Source organism: Bemisia tabaci, chromosome 6, assembly GCF_918797505.1.
Source record: "Bemisia tabaci chromosome 6, PGI_BMITA_v3".
NCBI lineage: Eukaryota > Metazoa > Arthropoda > Insecta > Hemiptera > Aleyrodidae > Bemisia > Bemisia tabaci.
In genome coordinates, this window is record NC_092798.1 from 25185507 (window position 1) to 25209286 (window position 23780).

General features: G+C 39.4%; 1 protein-coding gene and 1 non-coding gene across 2 annotated transcripts in view; both read left to right on the plus strand.

The window, feature by feature from the left end:
- The window catches only part of LOC109042533 (uncharacterized), a 61441-nt gene that overhangs the window by 30502 nt on the left and 7159 nt on the right, over positions 1-23780 (plus strand).
- On the plus strand, positions 23577-23648 carry TRNAE-UUC (transfer RNA glutamic acid (anticodon UUC)). The gene has a single exon. It is a non-coding gene; the product is annotated as a tRNA-Glu (tRNA).

The following is a 23780-nucleotide window of genomic DNA, read 5'->3' on the forward strand; positions in this document are numbered from 1 at the left end:
TCCTTTTCCTCTGCAATGGAATTTTCCGTACAGATTAATGTTCTTTAAAGCAACAATAGAGCCTGATGTATTTGTTAATACTTTTTCAATGGAACACATTTACCATTGACAGGTGAAGTTTATAGATTGATATTGATTATAAGATGTTTTGCCAAGAGCCACCGAAAACCATATCATGTTCGGTTCCACTCGGACGAAGTAAACTTTTTGCAACGACGCACATCTCCTTTGGAAACAATTTGTAGAAAATCAATTCTTAGATCATTTTCTATTTTCAATTTACCTTAGAAATTGATGATAAGTTTGCAATTTCTTGTTTTCGCTTATACGCGACTGCGACTTATACTATTCGCAGATCAAGGGGTTGATTTACTCATACACGATTACAGAAAATAAAATCAGAATATTAAGACATTCGCTCGTGCATCATAACTGATTATTGACATTTTTTACTATTTACGAACAAGGAAAACAATTTGTTTTCTCACGATCACAGTTAAACTTGAAGACGGAGCTTTTAATAATGTTTCTCTATTATATGTTTACAATAAAGACTTTGCATAAATTAAGCCGTAGAAAAATAAAGTGAGGAATACCATGGTTATATAAGTCGAAGGAATCGCATCATAATTCACTTTAAAAAAACCGTGAGTTGAGGTTGTTAGTCTGTCGCCAGACTTTAGTTCTAACTCACTTTCCTTGTTAAAGTCACTGAACTTCCTTTTCCATACTTTTTTCAAGAGGTAAACCAAATAAGATAAAAAATTAAATAGACCCTCAAGTCTCGTCAGCAGGAATTTATATAGAAGGATATTTTTAAAAATCATTTAGGAGATGATATTGTTTACAGTTTTCCTTCCCACTGTCTTCTTATCAATTATCTATTTTTTGGTTCTAAGCCTCGTTTCATGTAATTTTTCTGTAAAAGCAAGAGAGAACTTATCTTTAATATCCCTACAATAATTTTGGCCAAGATCCCACCCGCCAGCCTGTTCCCGTCTTCAATATACTCGAGAGACTCATCAGGTTAAGAACAACATATGTGCCATTAGTTTCCCTATACACATAAGTGTTTTTACGGATGAGCCAAAATTGCAGTTCCCGATTGCAAAATAAAGTCCATTTATATAAATTTAATTTTGCGAAGGTAGCGTTGTTTGGACTGTTGGATGGGAGGGGGAGGAGGGTTGAGTTTATATAGACATTTGTCACGGTACAGGGACACAACCGGTGGTAGGGTGGGTTGCAGACGAGCAGGTGTAAGTAATTATTGGGTCTACGGTCTTCGAAGGGATGGAGTAAAAGTCGTAGGGTCGCGCCGATCAGCGAGTGCAAGGTTGATCCGTTGATCTCGGAGGGCTCCCTCCGAACCGCAACTATTTTAATTGGGGTGAGTGAGTGTGACTACGGATGGGAGGGATCGACGACCATAGCCACAGCTGGGCCGCTTGTATCACTTCAATACACAAAAATAATATCCCTCATGTTCTAACAATAAAAACACGTATTTGCCCTGCACCTGAGAAGCACGAAAAGAAAGTAAGACGTCGAGGTGAGCTTTTCTCATGATTCAGATTTTATATGATAGTGCTCCGATTTCCCGGAACTAGCTCCGGATTCCGGAACTTTTGAGATTTTCCTGGTTTTTTCCCGGAATTTTTTAGATTTTTCTGAATTTTTCCCGGAACTTCTAAGATTTTTCTGAATTTTTCCCGGAACTTCTGAAATTTCCGAAATGTTCCGGATCTTTTGCATTTTCAGAAACTTTCTCGGAACTTTTGACGGTCATGGAGTGGGAGAAACTGGGACAAAAAAGTCCCGAATCCCGGAACTTTTGCCGGACATGGAATGGAAGCTGTGGACTATTACGCCTCCACTTATTTCGGGGACGTAAAAAGGGCTAATCGTTTGCAACCCTGTATACATCTCAGAGTTTAATTTTTTTACTGTCTGGGATTGGTTACAAAATTACAAATATTCGGCTCAAACCGAACTAGAACTGTAAAAGAATTGCCATTTTCTCAGATATTTGGACGCAATTATTGCAGTTTAATGAGTTTTCTTTAGATTAAAACCAAATGAATGCGAATTCCTTGGTTTTGATAGAGAGCCCATGAGGATTATCTATTCCTGATGGTTTGAAAATACATACCCAGAACCTGACCACAGCAGGTTATGACTATATATTTATCAATCTTTCAGAATTCTAATAGAAGTATTTTCTTTAAAAAATGAACGGATAACAGACTAACTGAAGATATCGTGTGTTTCAAAAAGCAGTTCACGTTGAAAAACCTTAGTAAGTTTTGTTCGAAAAAAGTCATTCGCAAAGGAATCCTCGTGCGTAAATGTCACCGGAAAAATCCTATATATTAAAATGCAAAGTTCCAAATCTTGGGGCATTAACTTTGAGAGAACCACCGGACCGATTTGCGTGATCTTTTTTTTAAATGAAAGCCCCTGAGCTGTAGATTTGCAGGCTGTGATCGTTTTTTCGATTATCTCAAATTTTCTCCCATAATTTTCTCAAATTTTCTTCGATGCATTAAAACGGAGGTCCGAATCTTTGGACGTTAACTTTGAGAGAACCACCGGACCGATTTGCATGATTTTTGTTTTAAATGAAAGCCTATGATCTGTAGATTTGCAGGCTGTGATCGTTTTTTCGATTTTCTCAAATTGTCTTACTTTTATCGACGAGTGAAGTTTAGCCGGGCTCAAATTTTCTCCCATTTATTCAGACTAAAGTCCGCATGTTGGGACATTAACTTTGAGAGAACCACCGGACCGATTTGCATGGGGTTTTTTCTAAATGAAAGCTTCTGATCTGTAGATTTGCAGGCTGTAATTGTTTTTTCGATTTTCTCAAATTTTCTTACTTTTATCGACGAGTAAAGTTCAGCTGTTTCGAGCGGTCATCTGGCCGCTACCTGCTTGCCCGTCCCTAGATACCCCCTCTAGGGTCTCAGCCACCCCTCCCACCACGTTCTTTCGGCTATCTCCGTTTTCTTTCGTATAGCTTTCCTCCCACCAACCTCAAAGAAGGTTTGGGTCGCATTGTCGTTCGTCACTCACCACCCACATTCCGTCGCAATCTCTCGGCTACTCCGCTTCACCACTTCTTGATAGGCATCCTGGCGGTTTGACTGACCCTGACTTATTAACTGCAGCGTTGCGCACACGTATTGCTAACAACATGTATTGTTATGGACATTTCATTCTTATTTGTTCTTTTCTCTTTACAACTTTGTTTCAAATTTGCTTGATACTTCGTTTCTTCCTCTCTCTTTATTTTGTTGGTCGGTCGACTACGTTGATCGGCTTTTTGCTATTGAAAACACATTAAGACTTCATGGAATTTCAATATCATCATTATTGATCTTCCGGAATTGCTTCCAATCAACCTGAATCTTCAAGGGTCGAAGCCTGACTCTCCTCCCCCTAAAACTATGATTCCATGATTTCTGCCGTTAACCCAGAGCAACATCAAATTATTTCTGAAATAATTAATCTCATCCAAAATCCATCTTACACGTGTAATGCGATTTTCATTGATGGTCCAGGAGGATCGGGAAAAACTTTCGTTTAAGAATGTCTTACTGCGTATTGTACAGAGGAAAACTTAGACGTCATCTCCGTTGCTTGGACAGGTATCGCCGCATCGTTGCTACCTAACGGTCGGCCGGTTCATAGCAAATTCAAAATTCCTTCGGTTCTGAATGAGAATTCTGTGTCGAGTCTGACGGTTAGCTCAAGAGAGGCTGAGACTATTCGAAAAACAACGATCATTTTTTGGGGTGAAGCTCCCATGGTTATCACGCATGCTCTGGCATGCATCGACCGACTTCTTAGAGAATGGGTAATGATATCCCTTTTCGAGGAAAAATTGTCGTCTAGGGTGGTGATTTTAGACAGGTTTTACCCGTTGTTCCGCATGCTTCTCGCCAAACATTGGTGCAAAATGCAATCAAATTCTCACCACTTTGACCTCTTTTCAAAATCAGAAAACTTACTCAAAATATGAGAACTTTGCAAGACGAAGCGGAGTTTGCAAAATTTTAACTCGAAATAGGTGATGGTGTTTACCTTTCTGCTAAAAAAGGCCATGCCGGAATTCATTGATTTACCGACAAGCAGTATTACTGAAAGGAATTGATATTATTACTGAAATTTATGGAAAATATAGCTTCCTCATGTTCGAACGTAGATTTCACAAACTGCGCAATTCTGGCCCCTAAAAATAAGCATTGCAATGAAATTAACGACAAGGTTGTTGAAGTTCTTTCAGGTGTCTCTAAAACGTACTTCAGTGTTAACAGGCTCATTGTAGAGGAAGAGGGAGAGGCTCTCAATTTTCCCCTCGAATTCTTGGACAGTCTTAATCTTAGTGGCTTACCACCGCATAAACTCACACTTTTGGAGGGGGTTTTTGTCATGCTTTTAAGAATTCTCAACGTTTCCAAAGGTTTATCGAATGGTGCCCGATTGATCGTCTGGAAACGTTATGAAAATTGTCTTGATTTGCAGGTCATTTCCGGCGAGAAGGCCGGTGAAAGAATTTCACTGCCAAGAATTGATTTGTCACCTGCAGACTCCTCTCTCCCTTTCTCTTTTAAGAGGCGACAATTTCCAATTCGCATTGCGTTCTGCATGACCATCATCAAAGCTAAGGGTCAAACACTGAAGCGAGTCAGCATTTATTTACCCCAAACAGTTTTTGGCCATGGTCAACTATATGTTGCACTCTCACGAGCTACATCGTACAAAAATTTTGAAGTCCAAATTCTTCCCAAAGGCAACCGTACGAAAAACATCGTGCACAAAGAGGTGCTTCGATCTTTTATAAATCCCAAAAGCCTCATAGTCATTAGAAAATTATCAAAAAATAAAAATAAAAAATAATTAAAAAATAACACAAAAAAAGGAAAACTAATAATGCGAGCTTTTTATAACATTTTTCGGTAGAATGGCAGTCTCCACCCTGTAACGCAGAGAGGCAGTTAAATTCCTTGATCTTTTGCCGCAGAATCATCATCATTATTAAATAGATTCAACTAATCGCTCCCATTCCAAATAAGCTACCGCACCACTATTGCTAGCTGTGGAGGGCGCCCGTAGGGCGCCCGGAGCAGCTAGTTACCGTTTAAAATAGCAGGTGTGTTTCGAAACATGTCTATCTGCGATTGAGAAATATTTGTCAATGGAAAGCACCTGAGGAATGGATCAAAAACTAGTTGTAAAATCGCCTTGGTGCCACGTGGAGACTTCTTCTAAACCAGTTGCAACGTGCCGACAAACGAGGGATGTAATTTGAAGTTTTGATCATCAGAAGTAAATAATCAAATAGTAATATCACAACATTCTAATTACAGACTTTCCTGGAGCGAAACATTTTTAGTCGAAGAATCTCGAAATACCGGTTCAAAACTTCACTTTTAACGGGATAGCCAGAATATTTTCCTCATCAATAAATCCTCACACTCTCCTGATTTTTTCTGGTAATTGCCGTATATAATCGCTCCTCTGACGTAAGGACATATCTGTTGTTTGAGTTGAGCCCCACTTTCAATAATAGCTCCATATATTTCAGAGCTCACGTTGTAACGGTGATAAGCCCTTGAGCGACGATATTTCCTGATTTTTTCCAACCAAAAAATTTGTACCGCAAGGACTTTCACTAACGAGATGTAAAGAGACAAAAAAATAATCAAATTTTTCGTCCAATTTTCTCAGCTTTTAGGATATTTTCCTGCTTTTCATTGAATTCACCCAGATTCACGATATTTCCCGGTTGTAAGGATTAATTTTCTGTCACCCTTCATACCAGAACTGGCCAGTTGGCCGCTTCATCGCCATTGTGGGAACATTTCAACCTTTTAAAAGTGTTTGTTCAACAGAGAATTAAACTTCTCTATCCTCGAAACCCATAAAAATTCCGGATCATTTCGGAAAAATCGAAATTTCGGTCTCGAGATCAATGGATCGATCGGTCAATTTGAATTATTCGTGCCGAACCATCTTTCAAAATTCTAAAATAAAGTCAAGTACTGTTCCTAATCAACAGATTTCATTGTATCGACATCAAATCTTGATTCAATATAGCGCCCACTTTTAACTTTTTTTAAGATTTTGGAATACGATTTCCGACACGAATATTTCTTTTTGTTGTATGTAGAAGCTTAAGTTTTGGTCCTCAAGACGAGGACCCACCTTAATGTGCCATGATTCTCAGCATAGCCGAATCCAAGCCCCCCCCCCCCCCCGTTCGCTCGAAATAAGGAAGGGAAAGGGGGGGGGAGAAGGGAGTAAGCACTGGAAAAAAACACATTGGATCTAGAGTCCAGACTCTTAAAAACATCGACAAGAAAAACTACTCTTGATTCAATCGGATTTATGCTTAAATCAAGAACCAAGCCTCTTATTTTGAGCGGATTTCCTCTTAATTTGAGCGGATTTCCTTTTGATCTAAGCCAAAGTCTGATTGAATCAAGAGTATTTTTTCTTGTCAATGTATTCAAAAGTCTGAACTCTAGATCCAATGTGTTTTTTTTTTTTTTTTTTTTTTTTTTTTTTTGTTTTTTTTCAGTGAGGGAATAAAGAAGAAGGAAGGACGCTTGTACTTAGTAATTTTTCATGACAAAGCTGACTCAAACTGCATGTTCGATGCTTTTTCGAAAATTTTCTGGGGAGCACCGGACCCCCTTAATCTCCCCATCCCCCCTCCGTTCAAGGTGTCAGGATCCGCCTATGATTCTCAGCCATCGCGTCTCGGCCTCTCGCCCATTGTGTGGCTGTGTTGCGCAACCGCCAAAAACCAGAGGGGTCATCGAGAGGAGCAACAAAGCAACGTTGCCCTGTCTAGTGCAAAAACCCTCTTTTTTACAGCGGTCGCTCGATAGCTGACCGGGAGATCTGGCAACATTGCCAAGAAGGCAAGCCAGAGCCAACAAGGAAAACGCAGTATCCGAAGCATTAATTAAAAAATGTACGATCCGAGCACGCAAGTGCGGAACAAGCGCGTAAAAAAATATTTAAAGAGCACCTGCGTAAAAAAGCGGCGGAGAGAAAAGTTTGAAATTCGGAACTACAGCACTGACCGTCCTCAACGCCCAGCCTGTTCGGCTTCGTTGTAGCCGCTCCGTCCGTGCTCGAAACATGTTTTGAACTCAAGGTGAAGCTTTGGCCCCCGCGAGAAGGTATTTTTCCTCCTTTTCCCCCCCTTTTCGCACATTATCACTGGGTCTCTCGATCGAGTCGCCTCTCGTTCTCTGTGACTTTATTGTGAGCCCCAACACAACAATTAATTATAAGATGAGAAGGAATAATTTTTTACTTGAACAAAAATAAATGAATTTTTAAGTACCTATTCTGTCGTGCTAAGGAAAAACGCCGTATGAACCTTCAGGCGTTGCCAAATTTTCTTTGATCAATTGCGAATTTCCTGGTAAATTTATGAATATTTTCCTCTCAATTTTTCAGATAATTTAGTTAGCAATTTTACCCAAAGATTCTGAAAATTCAAAGGAAAAATATTCATAACTTTTCGAAAAAATAAACATTTCATCGAAGGAAATTTGGCAAATCTCGAATGTTCATACGGCGTTCTTCCTTAACAAGGCAGTTTTCTACTGTGCTCATGAAAGAACTTCGTATGAGCCCTCGGTCGTTACCAAATTCCCTCCGAAAAAAGGCGTATTTTCTGGAAGCCTTGAGAAAATTGTTCCGATTTTCAGCAGATTTTATTCGTGATGTATCATTAAAACTAAAACATATTTCAAAGAAAAATTCCCAAACTTTTCGATTTTTTTCTTTTTTATTTTTAAATATATTATAAACGTATCGAGGAAAACTCCGTCTGAAATTCAATATTTTTCGTTGATGGTGATCATTGTTGAATTATAGATGCAATTTATTCGCGATCATTTTTCAACTGCCTCAATCTTATATTCAATTATTTTGAATTCAAAAATTTAAGAGTCGCTCTCGTGATGCAGCCAAGAGCAGGAAAATAATTTGTTCGCTGTGTTTTTTGAACTATCACAAAAAGGAAAATTCCGGGATCCTGGGGAAAATCCCAACGTGCTCAGCGATGAGAAAGCAGTGAGCGACGAAAGACGTAGTAGGTCTCTGGCCTCTGACGAAATTAATCCACAAATCAACTATTCTGACTTGTTTACGCTTAGCGATGTATTGTGACGTATGAAATGACCAATAAATCTAACTTCTTTTTTTTTTAAATCGAAGTTAAGTCTTATCAAAGTTATAACCATCCGGGTCTATCATACAAATATCATATTTATTTCATTTCAAAAAATAAACGTAACTCCACCCCCGGAAAATTTTTCTGTTTTCTTCGTGATTTTTTTTTTTTTTTTTTACAAAAGCATTATAATAAAAAACACCCAAACTCAGAAAAGTATGCATCTTTTGATTGATTAATCCTGAAAATTTTTTAGGTGATGGACCTTTGGAAAAATTGTCACTTCTACTACCTATTCTTGCAGTATAGTAAGTTTTCTTTTTCGAGCCTATGGTTTCACTCTTTCTAAAGAAACAAGCCTGAAAAATCGAAGCGTTTTTGTTCGTAAACCAAACATGAGCTGATTAATGTTATACACTTTCATTTGAATTTGATTCATTTCGTTTTCCATCGATGCATACTCAAACCAGATCCGGTTTCGAAAAATCCTCTTCTGCGAACCCTCGCTTAACGGCGTCGAGGAGAGGTCAACAGAGGCCATTGATTTCATAAAACCTCGCAATTCTAATTCTAGTGACTTTAGACTTCGATTGTATAATCTGAGACTTGAAAAGAAGGAACGGGACAAGATAATGCCGGAAATTTGGCTATGAGTCCCGCCGAAATTCTTCCACCGGTTGATGCGGTAGTCCAGTTTTGGAAAATGGAATTTGAGTCGACAAGAGCCAAAACCTATTACTTGAACTGAACGAGTCAATTTCTTAATGAGCCTTGAGCTTCATTAAAATGCATATATCCCAGGGCTCATCGAACGTTAGATATAGGTGATTTTGACGAAGACCTATTCAATTTTTGAGAAGCGTCATAGACCTCCACCGTCGCATCGCATCGAGGCGGCGGGATTTTCCACGCTAGGAAAAATTGAGCCCGCCCTGCTAAGCCAAAACAACATAACGTCGATGATAACCCACTGCGGATCCGTTGTTTTTGCTTAGCATAACCGCGGTAACCCATCCCGCAAGGCGAAGACGATGCGGGCTTGGATACGGAGAACTGGCATCATTTGCATAGCTGGACTAGATAACTAACCTAGCCGAACGAGCATAAATTGCGCAGGACAGCCTCCCAAAACTAGACCCTCGCATCGAAGGCGTTTTTTGGCGCATCCGAGAACTAAAATATTCCGTCTAGCGGGTTTAATGATGGATCTTGTTTTTTAATACTGAGGCTGGATTGGATTTTTGACGCGCCCGTATCGGTCCTTAAATCCGCTCCGGTTTCAGAATTATAGTCAGTTTTCACAAATTTGTCAAAAATTTGGATAATGCTCGTCTATCCAAGGTCAGCTGCTTCAGGCGCTCCTCATCTCCGCCTAGGCCCTTGAACTTGCGGACTACGCCGTTGTGTAACGTTTTGTTGAACTTTGATTCGGCCTCACTTTGAGTCTGGAACAATATTATTACAATATTTTTTTTTACAGCCAGGATTTATTAGAGTTGTCATAATTTGAATACTTTTGGTCGTGCCTCTGTGGACTGGATGCCCAAAAAATATGAGGCAAAATGGACTAATCTGTCTTGGGACAGGTCTATATCTGCATCAAGTAAAAAAATTCGGTAGTATGAACCGTTAATACAGTGTTCTATATCGGTCATTTTATACAGTTCATGTGACCGGTTCCAGGAACGATCCAGCACCTGATTGTTGAAATTTTGTGTTTGTCGGGTGGACATGGATGGGATAGGTTAAATGGCGAGGCGTGATTGGTCAGATATGTCTTATCGCTGCTTTGTCGTTTGGAATGGACGATATACTATCGGAAACTCAAGAGGTGCCTTTAGTTTGTCGTCCATTCCAAGCGATAAAGCAGCGATAAGACGTATCCGACCAATCACGCTTCGCCATTTAACCTATGTCATCCATGTCCACCCGACGAACAAAAAATTTCAACAATCAGGCTGCTGGGTTCATTCTAGAGCTCGGTTGCATGTGAACCTAGGATACGGTTCCTAACCGATACTACAGTTGCATGAACCGAACTGCCAGGCTGATATAGAAGTATATGATAAAAATACTCACGGTTCAACTAACCAAACTTTTTTTCTCAGTGTGCGGGTGGGCGAGAGAAAATTCTACGAACACTCGGAGGCTAAGAGGGATTTAGAATTTATAATGGATCAGGTCCTCTCGACACAAAATCGTGTTTTGACGACTTAATCTTGTAAAGAAACAACATATATAATAAGAGGAATTATGAAAAATCGGGACTCTGATGTCCAGTATTGACTATGACGTTTCCCTTATAAAAAACGTAGTAAGTGACGTCGTCAACCCTTTTGCATACTATGGTTTTCCCTACAAAAAGGTCACCAATGGCGCGATTTAAGCGGGGAATCCAAATCGAATTTCGTTCATTCCTGGTTGAAAACCCAGGCAGGAAAAACCGCAGCATACACTAATCTACCGTAAACCCCAAAAGTCAATATCTTCGTCAATGTAAGAACTTGCAGAGATATTATTTACTACTGCTCTGTTAAGATTCAGCCGTCTTAACATATTTTTTACGATAAATGAAATTGATTTACCTATTTCGATAACAATATATCAGATATTTTAACCAATTTTTGAATCACTTCATTTTTTTCTGTTTTTTAAATTTTGTTTTGTTCATTCAGCGGTGGTTAAAGATCACAAACGTGATAAATGATCCTATTTTTATTCTCGCTCATTCACTTTTTTTCAGTGTGACTATCTATACTGGTCGTATTCAATTTGTCCGTGTAAATTTTTTGATATCTCAAATCCTCGATGACACCGCAACAGGGAAAAGTGTTCCGGAACTGGTTAGATCATTAAATGCAGTACAAAATAACAGCGCGGTTTACATTCTGTCTCACTAATGGGCGACGGATGAGGCTAGCTCAAGAATAGACTGCGGTTGACCTTCAAATGATTTACCTACTTTTGCCGTTAGCTGCTCCTTCGATGGATTTCATCGCAGATAATATCTTTCGGGGGCTTTAACCTTATGACCATGAGGACCGACTAATTTGATGATCCATTCACATCCCTCTCTTTCCACACACAGTTGTCTTGAAACCGTTTACATCATCTTCAGTTCTTTTTATTGCGAGTCATATGTATAGAGGTATACCTCAAGGTAGTTGTTTAGGTCCAATCCTATATAACTTATTTACAAGAGACGTGCCGGAAGCTGAAGGACTGACAGGGACTTTTGCGGATGATACGGCAGCACTTGAGACTGGGAGGGACCTTCCAGAAGCTACTGAAAAACTGCAGCGAACGGTGAATAAAATCGTGGACTGGACTTGGGACTGGAGGGTAGCCCTCAGCGGCCCCAAGTCGGCCCATGTGATATTCACCAATCGTAAAGTAGGATATCTTCCAATACTGTTGGAGGGAGCACCAGCTCCGTTTTCTGATTCAGCAAAATATCTAGGGGTAACTTTAGATTCAAAGCTTCGCTGGAAACAGCACGTAAAAAATAAAAGACAGCAACTCAACCTAAAATTTAAAAAAATGTATTGGCTTCTGGGGGGCCACTCCCCGCTCTCCCTGACCAATAAAGTTCTCCTTTACAAGCAGGTGCTGAGGCCAGTTTGGTCTTATGCGTGCGAGATCTGGGGATGCACCCGGAAATCTAATAGGTACCTAATTGAAGCTTTTCAGAGCAAGGTACTTAGACAGATTTCCGGGGCCCCATGGTTTGTTAGAAATGATCACATCATGGAAGAACTCCAAGTAGAGTCAGTTAAAGAGATTATTGAGCGAGCGTCGGGGCGGCATCACCAGAGACTCATGATGCATCCGAACGAGCTGGCTCAGCAGGCTGTAGTAAACAACCCCATAAGAAGGCTCAAGAGGCACAAGCCTTATGATTTGGCCTCGGGTTGCCTGGTTAATCGCGGCGTCTCTCCGTGGCAACAAGCTTAAAAGACAGCGCAGTGGTGCTGTGAACAATTACCCTGCTTTACTCCTAAGTATACCACTTAGAGTAACGTAGGACCATTAAAACATACATATAGGTAACGGAATTAACCTATATTAAGTCCTCTCTCTTTCTTTTTGTTTAATTTTTGTAATTTTGTTTATTTGCATAATCATTTTTGTATTTTATTTTACCCATACTAGTACTCCATATTACAGTATGCATGGTGTTTGAATGTAAGGAAATAGCGTAGGGTCAAAGAAACAGACATTTGGTATGTTCGGTATGAATGGTTTATTGCTAATACAAAAAAATTTAGCTTTAGTTAAATTTTAGTTATAAGTATAAAACTTAAAAATAATGTAATTAATAGCCCCGTCAGGGGCTAGTTGTAAGTTTTCCCGGCTGTACCTCTTTTAAAAATTGTGGCACAATAATAATATCGGCACGTCCCCGAACTGCTCAACTGCTGAACAGCTCGACGTATGCACATCGTTTCACACCAATATGAAAGGATCTTCAGGCGATTCGCCGAGCTCAAGTGGCGTGGTCGAACTGGCATATGATATATCGCATCGATTAGATCAGAAGCCTCGGCAGATTTTGAATTTTTAGCAAAAAAAAAAAAGAACCATAGTCCCTGCGCATGAGCCTAAATAATCACTCTAAACCCAAAAATCGGCAAAATTTAGATAAATGAAAGCAGAACAGTGTTAGGAAAAAACCTCGCATTTGCTTCAGCCATCGATTTTTCTATTGAATGCGAGGTTTATCCTAACACTTTTCTGCTTTCATACCTCTGAATTTTGCCGATTTTTAGGTTTAGAATGATTCTTTAGGCTCATGCGCAGGGACTATCGTTCTTTTTTTTTTTTTGCTAAAAATTCAAAATCTACCGAGATTTCTGACCTAATCGATGCGATATATGGCATGCTAGTTCGACCACGTCACTTAAGCTTGACAAATCACCTTATAATAACTATCTAACACAAAAAATATCCGAAATATCGATGTTAAAAAAGTGGCAATATTAAGTAGACTTTCATTATGTCTAGTGAGTGAAGCAAAAATTAATAACCGGCTAGATCCGCGATCTGTGTACTTTTGCTCTCGAGATTTTTAATATTACTAGTAAAAAATTAGTTTTTTCTCAACTGCATACACATTCATAATGAGGTATTGATGACCTTTATGACTTACATTAATGCTTCAAGCTCCGATTCTTCTTGCTTTCTTCTTTTTTCTCGTCTTCGTTTTTTCATTCATTTTTTCAGGAATTGCACTCATGGATTGACTTTCATCGGTGTAGAATGAAAAGAAAGTAAAAAAAAAAGTCACTGAGACGGAAATTACCCTAATTCTCTTTGAAAACCTACACTTTTACATTCTGATGATTTAAACGTGTCTATTTTTTCTGGGTACAAATGTTTCTTTAACTTTTCAAATTGAAAAGGATGTCGAGACATAACCTTCTATTTTATGACATGGATACGCAGGAATGCGATTTAACGCCTGTACAAACATATAAGCTCAAATGATAGCGACAGGATTTTTATATGCAGAGATGTACCAGGTATGGCGGCATCTAAAATTTACACCTAATTAAAAAATGAGAAAAAAAATAATAATTGAAACCTTTCAAAAGACCACAATTCAATACATAATCGAGAAATGCAAACAAATAAACAAACGAAAGAAAAATAACACATGAATGAAATGCATGCAAACTTCAATCGTTAACCATATCATAGTTCAACTAACAAATGTCATTGTCGGGCAGATCTTCCGTCAGTAAGGATCTGGGTCAAACATAACGCAAGCAACTATTTTAACTCGGGAGTGCGCATCTGGCCTATTCTCACCAAATGAAGGCGCATCGGCCTTTGCAATCGCAGTCACATGAACTTCAGGACTTTTTACACCGTGGTTCTGCCGTCTTTTGGTCCAATAAATTCATTGCTATGAAAGAGTCTGATGGGATAACGCCATGCATCGCACGTTGTTGAATGAAAATCAATGGTTGCTTCCATATTAAGTGAACTCGCTGATTTTATTTACCGTGCTTAACATCTGTTTTACCTACCGTTGAGTCTTTTTTTATATTTTCCACTTTGAAAAGAATTTTCATTTTCTTTGAAAAGTGACCCTTCGTGATCTTCAAAACTTCCGGTATGTAATACAAGGAACCATGGATAATCGGAACTCATTTGTCGAAACTTATTCCTCACTTTCTCGTAATCGGATTAGAACAGTAACTAAAAAACTGGCGGCTTGCCGTGCGCAGAAAAAAGTCATGAATTATTTTAAACAATTAAATGCCTATTGAGCTTTTGTGCAGGTATACTAAACATTTTTACACTAATTTTGTATTGTACTGTATAAAATCGAAGTAGTTTGCATTTATTTCATGGACTTTCCGATTATTTTACGAAAAGTAGTAACTGACTCCGGATTATCCGAACTGACCGATTGCCATATTGGTTCGGATAATCCGAGGTTTACTGTATTAACTCTTTTCCCGCGCTTTACGGTAACGAGGGAATCTTCTTTCGCACCTTCCCCACGCAAAAGCCTCTGATCTAGTCCAGCAAGTCCAACTGCGGGAGGCATTGTGGTTCCTCCATGCGTGTGCAATTATATTCCAATTATTTTCCGATCGGCCGGTGATATTTAGCTTTGTCATTCCACGTAATTAGAATTCGTGGACGGTGTAGCCAATTTTTGTGTACAAACTCTACTATTTGACCATGTCTTTGGAGAGGAAATAGTACGGTTTTCGCAAATTGGCAGCACCACACACGAGGGATCAGTTTGACCAGAAGCCTCTAAGCCGGGTTGCGGAATCATGGACTTACGGCTCGGTTGGCGAGACGCTCTGTTCTCAACTTATTAACAAGAATACGGTCATCTCTCCACCAGGGTTTCCTACGGTTCGTCATTATTTTCAGAGTCTCGGATTCAATATTTGTTCACTGTCCTCCGGATTCTCAATGTTTCTGTCAGCAATGTCTGCTATATTTTTTATTATAAAACTGTCATGGTATTTTTCCGAGAAGAATTGAAAGCAAAACTTTCTTCCAAGTGCGCTGAATCTTAACATCTATATACAAATTGAAAAAAAAAAAAAAAAAAAAAAAAAAAAAAAAAAAAAGAATTTTCTCGTGCCAACATAGTGGAGAGTAGTGCGATGTGATAAGTCTCCGCTCCTATATTTTATTTTTTTGAAAAAGGAAAATCTGCATCATTTTTCTTGGTTGACTTTTTTTTTTTCTGCACTTAGAAGAAAAATCACGAAATTTTTGAAAAATTGACGCTTACTGAGATACGTGGTTCGGAAGTTCACCGTTCGTTGTTACTTAAATGAGCCAGAAACAGTGAGTTCTTATCGCAAAAAGTAGTCCAACTAAAATTAGAAATTCTCATGATAGGGTATGTTCCTTGTACAACTATACAGGCATCGTCTCTTATAAATTTTTAAAGCCTTATACTTCACCCGCCACTTTCCTCTCTTGAAAACCTTCTCTCCACCCAATTTCCTCACATAGGAACATGGAAAAATCAATAATTCAGGACTCCTGATTCCTAAAATACAACATCACCAAAGATATGGGCATAATGATCCGAGCAAAGCTGGCAAACACCTAGAATCTGGGTGTGCTGCATACTCTTTTAAAGCTACTTTCCACAGCAAAATTTTTTTCATTCTGTTAAGCGTTTGAAAATCGATTTTAAGTAATACCAGCACCGGTGTTGCAGGACCGGACAGAGTTAGAGCCTACCCAAAATCCTAGCCAGTCAACCTACCTCTTTTGGAATGAGAATTAAACCATTTTTTCGTGTATTACTACATGAACGTTTTCTGCCATAATGGCTTATGCTGCCGTGCTAAAGAAAAACGCCGTATGAGCCTTCAGACGTTGCCAAATTTCCTTCGATGAAATACGAAATTCCTGGAAAACTTGAGGATATTTTTCTCCCAATTTTTTACGGGATTTCAATCCCAATATAATCTATAATATCTGAAAATTTCAAGGGAAAATAATCATAAATCTCCTGAAAAATTAACATTTTACTGGAGGAAATTTGGCAACTCTCGAATGCTCATACGGCGTTCTTCCTTAGTACGGCAGTATGGCGGAATGATTTTTTCCTTCTTTTTCAAGAGTTGGATCATGAGCTCATGAAAGAAGCGCGTCGGTTGACTTATGGATACTCTGGTGAACTGCTGTGCCTTGCCGTTGGGTTTGATTTCGGTCATAAATGTTGGACCGGAGGAGGAAAGTGGCGGTGGGACAGGACATGGACAAGCCGCGAGGAGGGTGACTCATTCATTGTTCACCGCCGCGCCGCGCCGACTGAAGCGCCATCTCGCCGTCAGAGACCACCGCGCCCCTCACCACCTCACCTCGCCTTCCCGCCACAGCCGCCGCGCCGCGCCGCGGGCAGTCACCGCACATGGAGAATAAACTTCAGTTACAAGAACCGAACTTCGGTTACAGAGTCCTAATTTCGGTTACAAGGTCTGAACTTCGGTTACAATGTCCAAACTTCGGTTACAAGGTCTGAACTTCGGTTACAAAGTCCTAACTTCAGTCACAAGGTCTTAACTTCGGTTACAATGTCCAAACTTCGGTTATCATAAAAGACGAATGTTTTCGGTGAATGCAAGCGAAGTGTGAGATCTTAGACACTGAGCTTCGGTCCAGGCCTCGGTAAAGACTATAAGGTTCTTGGCTAAATCTGAAAAAACTGAACTGCATGGGCGTAGCTAGGGGGGTCCTGGGGGGGGGGGGGCTGCCCCCCAGAAATCTCGTGCCCCCCCCCCCCCCAGAAAAACGGGATCCTCCATTCCTCACCCTCCCCCCGCTCTCTTCACCACGAGAGGTGGTCCCATGACCCCCCCAAGAGAAATTTCCTAGCTATGCCCCTGCTGAACTGATAAGCAAAGAGAAAAACACGCGTGTTCTTATAATGAGAAAGTTTACGTATGTATGAGCCGCTCAACTGCTATGACAGTTTGCCTAATGTAACATCTCCCCGCACGAGCGCGTTTTGATTAATATAATATTAGGATGCGACTCGGTTGTCAAGCCTATTATCACCTATGGCAGTGAAGTGTGGCAGTTGAAGAAGCGGACCCAAGAAATGCTCAAGGCGACCGAGATGGATTTCTGGCGAAGATCGGCTGGAATCTCGAGGAGAGAACGTGTCAGGAATGAACGTGTCCGAGAGATAATGGGCGTTGAGGGGACGATTGTGCACGATATCATGACCAAGCAATTGGTATGGTATGGGCATGTGCAGAGAATGGCTGATACCAGGTTGCCGAAGAAGGTGTTGGAGTGGTTCCCCCCAGGTAGGCGACGGAGAGGGCGTCCAGCCAAACGGTGGGTAGAGGGCATCCATGAAGAGATGGAGAGATGCCACCTTCCGGAGGATCTCTACCATGACAGATTCCTGTGGAGAATAGGCGTCGCAGAGCGCCCTAGCGCGCCGTAAAAGCGGCTCATACATACACACACAGGATGCGACTAAGGATGAGGATGGTTACATAGTGAATCTTAATATGTAATTTGAAAAATAGAATGAAATTGTGAATCAACCACTGTACTAATTGCGAGGGGCGTTGGTTCATTTGAAAGGTGTTGTTCTCAATGCTTCGGGAAAACTATAAATTATTTTCTGGGGTTCGTCCCCGATTTTTAAATCCCTAAAAACTCATAAATTGGATGAGGGGAAGTGGGGGTTTTTTGTTTTTTGTTTTTCGGAAAAGTTTTGTTGCTACGCATCTTACTTTACCGTTTGCTGTCTTTTTATCAGCTGTTTTCATTCAACAATCATCATTAAGTGAGGTTACTTCCAACACTCAACTGCCATCAACTTACATTTTTCTTTTCCCGCGTTTTTTTTTTTTTTTTTTTTTACGGTTTTTCATGATTGGTTCCATCTTTTTCCTATTGCCAATTTTTCCTCATTAAGTCAATAACCTCCAAGTTTTTTTTCTCATTTCCGATCAGAACTTTTCACGCTGTTTCTTTTCAATGTGTATAAATATGTTTATTATTAATTTCCATTTTCATTTCATCCTTTTTCTTCTGATTTATTTTTTTTAATTTAAAAATTGAACTTTTCAGTTATGATTTTGTTAAAATAATAATAATTTTTACTAATTTTAATTTTAAATTTAACAGTTGTTATGAGTGAAATTTTCAATGACCGAGGCGGTCGTCCTCCAAAACGTGGTCGCGTTTTCCAGAATTCTTTGCATGTTCGTTTAGTGAAGCAAGAACTTAACTCTGTTATTAGTATAGAAAATCAAAGTTTCATTTCTTCATTTCGGAAGTATAAAATTGATGATCAGAACTTTGATGAAAATTTTGTTACCAAATTTTCAGTCGGTTCAATGAATATAATTTGTCATCATTGTGATGCTCGCCATTTTCAGGGTGAAATGTCCAATGGTCATTTTAATAACTGCTGCCAAAATGGCTTAATTTCTTTACCGAGTATTCGGACAAATACCGATTTGAAATCATTATTTTTATATTCTCCAAATTTCATAAAGCATATCAGAAATTATAATAGTGCTGTTGCTTTTGCCTCTTTCTCTGCAAATCGAATTGATATTCCGGGTGATGGACCTTATTGCTTTAAAGTTCAAGGATCCATATATAGGTAAGTTTATTACCGGAACCAGAATGCAGACTGAACATGGAAAAAACGAAGAAGAAAAAGCGGAAAAATTAGATGAAGTTAAAACAGGAGCAGAAAAAGAAGAAGAACCAGAAGGAACAGCTACTGAAGAAGAAAAAGAAGAAGCAAAAAAAGAAAAGACAAAAGGAGGAAAGAAGAAGAGCAAAGTTGTAGGAAATATAGGAAGAAAAGCAGGACAGAAATGGCAAAAGAAGAATCAACAATTTAATCGAAAAAAAAGCAAAGTATTTAAAAAATAAAAAAAGATCTTCTTTAAAATTAGTTTGAAAACAAATGTAAAACCTAAAAAATAATTTTGTATGAAGATTAAAACAAAATTTTAGTTTAAAGTTTACTAAATAAAATTACAATTTTTGATAACATTTGTTATATTTATTCTCTCAAAAAAATAATGTGAAAGTGAAAAGTGTACAGGAAAAATAAGGGGCTGCGAAGCAGCCCCATAAGCCCCTAGTATACTTATAATATGGTAGTCATGATGGTCTCTGTCGGCTAATTTATTGTCGACACAAAATGTTTTGTTATAATTACAGCGACACTGCAGAGGCAGTTTAGGTTGCGAGTTCACGCATCGCGCCATGGCGCCTTCAATTTCGCAGATGCGACACGGACATCCATCGAACACGAATAGTTGTATCACTGCGCCGTCATCGATGGATGTCCTTCCCGTTGCTCTATTTTCATGCTGTGTTGGTTCCGTTTGTCTTATTTTTTTAGTGGTGCTTTGAGGGCTACGTGAGCAATACGGCGGAAAATAGGATAAATATAATCAGGCCTCTTTTTTTTTTTTAAAGTTTCTCCCAAATCCAAGCAACGCCTCATTGACAGGACAGAGCAAAGCGTTGCGAGTTCACGCCTCGCGCCATGGCGCCTTCAATTTTGCAGATGCGACACGGACATCCATCGAGCACGAATAGTTGTATCGCTGCGCCGTCATCATCGCGCATGCGGGACCCTCGCCTGCGGCACTAAACGTCCTGCGCACTGCCCGCGTCAATTATATAGCTAGTTAGGCAATATTTCAAACGATTTTGTATTATTACACATCTCATATTGTAGCTCATACGTAAATTAACTTTCTTTGGTCTTGGGAGGATTGATTTCAACTTTGTTAGTGCTCCTTTTAAGCTGTTTCCCACTAAACTAATTCTTTTCTTTTATTTCCCGTCTGAGAAGAGGATCAAAAGAGAAAGGAGAGGTATAAGATAAAAAGAGAATGGAAAAAAGTCGATGAATTAAGAAAGGAGATAAAGAAGAACAGAAGAACAAGAAGACAAAGAAGAAGAATAAATAAAGGAAACGAAGAAAAGAGACAAGAATAGAAGGAAAAACATGAAGGAGGATAGAAAATAAAGAAGAATAATGGAGCAAGAAGAAGAAAAAAGTAACAATAAAAAAGGAAAAAGGAAAAAAATAGAAATAACGGGGAAGTAGAAACAGGGAGAAGAGAAATAAGATGATAAGAAGAAGAAGAAAATAAGAAAATGAGAAAGAAGTGGAACAGTGGTGTTATCATAATTGCACGCTTACACGGAGCTCCGTCAATTAATCGCGCTCTTTGTCAAACCCATAGAGTACAATAGAGTCGCAAAGTACTGGAGCGCCGATGAAGCCAATCCATTAACAGGCGTTTCCGAGCCACGTGTGCTCCGAAAATAGTGAACCATTTGCGAACCCAACGGCATTTTGTAACACGGCGGCTTATGGAGAAATCAAGAATTGCTTGTGTTTTTTAGGTATTTTATAATTCAATCAGCATTAATTTTTGCAAATTTTGCTATTTAAAGGTAGTCAAAGCCATAATGAATCCATTGATGTATATTACTCCTGGATAATATTCATATTGGGATTTAATTTCTGACTTATACCAAGTGTGAACCAACCGGCATTTCTTATCACGGCGGCTTACGGGGAAAGCAACGACTGCCTGTGTTTTTTCGACATTTTTTATTCAATCGATATTAATTTGTGCAAATTTTGCTATAATTAGATAGTCAAAGCCATAATGAATCCATTGATGTATATTACTCCTGGAGAATATTCATATAGGGATTTAATTTCTGACTTAACTACCAAGTTGTGAACCAACCGGCATTTTTTAACACGGTGGCTTATGGAGAAATCAACGACTGCTTGTGTTTTTTCGACTTTTTTAAATTCCATCTATATTAATTTGTGCAAATTTTGCTATAAATAGATATTCAAAGCCATAACGAATCCATTAATGTATGTTACTCCTGGGTAATATTCATATATGGACTCAATTTCAGACTTATTACCGGCCTACTTAGCTGATTCAATGTGTGTGGACCTAGCCGACGAACGGAGCCGAGTCGGGAGTGGGGAGGTGGGGAGCGCTGAGCGCGAGTCTCTGCGTATGCGTCGTCGCTAGTCGCCGCACACTAGTCTCCGGAGAACTGGACAAAACAGCCTCGAAAAGTGACTTCAACGGCGATCCAGTACTTTGCGACTCTATTGTACTCTATGGTCAAACCGGAAGAGGTGATTTTAACGCCATATCAGTTCGCCTTCAATTTTTAGCGCAGGCAACCCGAGCTCCCGCGTGGTCGAATAGTGGTATCGTCGCGAAATATGATACGCTTCCTCGGGACTCGTACAAATAAGAGTTTTTAACGAAACGGGTGGATCGAAATACTATCAGATCGACAAGAATCGATGGAAGGAAGCAATCGTGAACCGATCGAATTGTCTCTGACCAGAATCGATCATTGAGAAATAATCAAATAACAAGTTCGTTTTAATTTTTCGATCGAATTATGTCGAAGTCGATCGCATCAATCCCAGTTTAAGCTATCGGTCCGGTACATCCGAGAATATTACGCAATGAGTGGAGTCACCAAGTTTTAAAATTATGTCGAACAGTCCCAAGGCTTTCGATGTAGCAATAAAATACAAATGGTAAAAATTCTCACCAGTGGCGTGGCGTGAATTGCGATATATCGATCATTATTCCATTTAAACCTATGGTAAAGAATCGGTTATTGGGGTGTCCGCTGCGAACACCCTGTTCATCGATCCTTTTCCATAGGCTTAAATGGCATAACAATCGATACATCGCAAGCACGCCACACCACTGATTCTCATGTGTTTTTCACTGATTTTAAATAAGAGTTTTCAGTATTTATGCATAAGAATGAAACAAGACTATACATATGGGCAATTCTACGAAAACTGTCCAATTTGACCTCTCAAAAACTAAAAATTCAACTATGTTATTTTGGATCGAGAGTTTTTTTCTTAGTTCAGCACAGTATCAGGCTTAAAAATTCTGTACAAGTACCTTTTTTTATCAGGCATTTTTTTTTTTTGGAGAAATTTTCACTAAATATCCGATGCGATGCGACAGTCGTGACTGTGACGGCCGTGACAAATTTTAAACAAAAACGGCGGGTGTACTGAACAGCAATGAGGTACATTCTCGAAAGTTGGTAAACTTGCAATTGGTATTAAGGGCTATAAAGTGGGCACAAAGATTTTTCAGAATATCACACGCTTCATAAAATAATTAAAAAAGGACGTGACGGTCGTGACGCAAAAAAAGGTTCAGTTAGGTATAATTTCCTTTCAAATCGTTGTAGAATCTTCAAAATGACTTTGGGCGATTACTGTGCAAGCTTGCACCATAGGAACACTTCACTTCATTTCACTTGTACACCCTCAAATCATTTTCGCAGCGATTTAATAGCTCCTAGCGGCCGTTTTGACAGGCAAAAATACCTTGGACGGTCGTGACGTGAAACTTAATGACAGCATATTTTCGAAATATTTTTGGTGGATGACATATGTTTTTCGTAATCAAATGCATTGTTTACTCAACTGCAAGCATTTTCGATGAAATTAGTGCGAAAATCAGAAAAATGTATCAGACCAAACAAAAGTTATGAGGTTGTAAACATTGGAACCTACCAAGCATGACAGGGACGGTCGTGACATTTTAAGCAGTAAAAGCTGAAAATGAAGCGTAATCCATCAATTTACACACTTGTAATGGTTATATTTCGTTAAAAACACTCATTTTCCATCAAATTTGTTGAAATGTGAGACTTTTTATCACAAATTTTACAAATAAAACGATCTTGACTGGAATTGGACAGTTTTCGTAGAATTGCCCATATACACTAGCACGTGCGTGAATTTTCTGAACACTTGCTACTGTTCAAGTTTCTATGACACAAAAAGAACCACCGTGTCTGGCGCCGCAAATCCCTTATCTCTATCCTATTGTATCATATTCGATAGGAGCGTGGGAGGGATCCCTGCTAAAAATGCATACGGAGCGGGGAACTGCATTTGACAGCTGTTTTGCGCCGCCGCCGCCGTCTGGCGCATATCAGCTATCAGTCGATTCGACCTCCCGTCGCACAAGTGTAAAATCGAATCCGTATAAGATTCTGGTCCTCAATCAGCAAAACTGGCTGTAAATTTTCCCTGAATCTTTACCTATTTGCAACCCTAAGTATAAAATGCTGGACTAGATTGAAGCAAAAGTTGCAAAAAATGTCAATCAACTGCGCGATTTCAAAAATTCTGGAAGTGTCATTCTGGAACCACTGTGCGCCGAGTCAAGAACCTCGGGAATCGAATGAAATGGAATTATTACGGCTCTCGTCTCGCTCGCGAGACTCCGCGCAGACGCTTTGAGTCACACGCTGTGTGTTTGAATGCGCCTTTTTCGCCACCCGCTTCCACCGATCCGGTATGGTCTAGTGGCTAGGATACCTGGCTTTCACCCAGGAGGCTCGGGTTCGATTCCCGGTACCGGAATAAATTTTTTGCGTTCCTTCTTACGTTCCGAAATCTTTATGCCATCCCACTTATCAAAGTTAACATGTTTTCCCCCAATTTAAAATGCCTGAAACTAATATTTTTTTTATAATACCGAAAAAAATGTAGAGC